The sequence below is a fragment of the Penaeus japonicus genome, unplaced genomic scaffold, assembly GCF_977035675.1.
Source record: "Penaeus japonicus unplaced genomic scaffold, GWHDUDI00000001_assembly GWHDUDI00000028, whole genome shotgun sequence".
Classification (NCBI taxonomy): domain Eukaryota; kingdom Metazoa; phylum Arthropoda; class Malacostraca; order Decapoda; family Penaeidae; genus Penaeus; species Penaeus japonicus.
In genome coordinates, this window is record NW_028234430.1 from 25507553 (window position 1) to 25510052 (window position 2500).

General features: G+C 30.0%; 1 protein-coding gene across 1 annotated transcript in view; it reads left to right on the forward strand.

Annotated features, from left to right (window-relative positions):
* Positions 1–2500, forward strand: part of LOC147468540 (uncharacterized) — a 96062-nt gene that overhangs the window by 859 nt on the left and 92703 nt on the right. The window lies entirely within an intron of this gene.

Below are 2500 nucleotides of genomic sequence, written 5' to 3' on the forward strand. Positions count from 1 at the left end.
AGAAAAAACAAAAGTAATGATGATAATGATAATGATGACGATAATGATACTACTACTGTATACAACAACGATGATAATGATAATAATGATAAAATGATAATTGAAATAATGATAATGATAACGATAACAGAGATGCTGTTAAAGATAAAAGTAAAAACAATGTTATAAATAATAGTAATGACAAAAATGATAATATAAATAGTAATGATGATAATGATAATAATAGTAATAATAATGATGGTGCTAATAACGATAATTATGGTAATGATAATGATCGTAATGGAAATAATAGTGATAATGATGATAATGGTAATAATGATAAAGATGATTATGATAACAACGAAAATGAAAATGATAATAACATTAATGATTATGCTAATGATAATGATCATGATAATGGTAGTAGTAATGGGGAGGGTGATAATAATGACAATGATTATAATGATAATAACCATGGTAATGATAATGATAATACTGATAATGATAATGGTTACTATACTAATAACGACAGTAATGATAAAGATAATAACGCTAGCAATAGTAGTACCAATAATAAGAATAATGATGATGATGAGAGTGATGAAGATCATGATGATAATGCTGGTAATAATAAAAATGGAAACAGTAGTGATAAGGATAATGATATTAGTAGTGATGACAATAATGATAATAGCTGTAATAAAGCTAATGATAATAATAATGATAATGATAATAACAATGATCATGATTATAATAATGATGATAATGATAATGATAGAATGGAAATACTACTACTAATAATAACAATCATAGTAACGGTAATGATGATGATAAGGATAACAATCATAATAATAATGATGATAACAGTAATATAATAATAATGATGATAACAGTAATAATAATAAAATAATGATGATATTAATGATGATAATAATGATAATAATGACAATAAGAATGATAAAAAATAACGATAACAATGACGATAAATGATAATTATAACAACAACAATGATAATGATAATAATCATGACAATATCACGACCACGCTCGGGGATTCTGACACGCCATGGCATCCCAACAAAATATATGGCACGACCCCGAACCTCAGGGGGACACGCTTTCATTCTGATATCAATTGAAATAGTTGCAGATATTTTATCAAGAGTGTTCGGGGACTCGGGAGCACTTTGCGAATGGCAGACATTGACTGCCCGAACCCTGATTCTATATAAAAATTCTCGAAGTATTTCTGTCAGCCGATTTGGGTTAATGGTGGACCAGCCATGAATTTTCTCTTAATCTTGGGATAAAAAAAAAAAAAAATATATATATATATAAAGAAAAAAAATAAGAAAGAAAGAAAAAAAATGGAGCTCTTCTATTCCCAGACCGTAAGAAATCGTTGGTTTATCATTCACATACAATGTTTAGAGTTTCAAAATCTTCCTTGATAATCGTAAGAGTATTCTACCAAAATATAACAAAGTTTTGTGTGAAATAGAATTCGGTGCTGACATTTCCGATGGAGGAATAGCCTGATCAAGTGGAATCTTACCTTATGACTATTATCAATTTGGATTTGTACTTAGATGTTACTTGCAGCCAAGAGCTATAGTGTATGGTGCTATTAATCCCCAAAGTTACCCTCAGTATCTTATTTTTTTTAAAAGCGTTGTCAACCAATGTGAAAATGTATATTGTTCTCCAGCAGACAGAGGGTGCCATTGGGTGACATTCTCGCGTTCAGAGTGCCCTTTGTCGTAGAGGCACCGGTAATGATCATCATTGATTTATTTTACACAACTTCTAACGTAGATATCTCTAATTATTGAAATACTGAAAGATATACAACATGATAATATACTACAGGAAACAGTCTGGCACGAATTGACATTGATACTGTGATTTGCCAACAAGAAACCTAAGCGCTTCTACCACTCCTTTCTTTGGGTTTCTGGCAATCTTTGTGTTACTGAGAACCACTTCAAAATATCTATGTTAGGGATAGTTTCCCTAATGTACTACAATGTACAAAAATCTATCTCAGAATCAGTTATATGAAAAGTTGTCATTGTAATTTTTTCAACTGAATTCAAGCCGAAATCAGTAGCTCTTACTGAGAGCGAACAAAAAATGTTGCATGGTTCCTTTTGACGAGGATGCAATGCAAATCTCATCAACATACCGAATTATGGACACGTTTGTAAATATATATAACCTGGAACTGTGCATGGAATTTAACTGCATATGCGTGGGCAAGCTTTCATACATTTGGTGCATGTTCATAACATTATATGATAGTATCAAATTATTTGTTATAATATGATTATATCCTCTAGGATATCAATTAAAAAAAATAAAAACCACACAAACAGAATAATCACTCAGTCCTTCATGGTTAGTGAAATGTTAAAAACATTCTCCGTAGAGTTTAACCAAATTTTTAATAGATCTTGGCCATTTGTGCCAATGCATATCGGAAGAAATATATATGCATATATATATATATACATAGATTTATA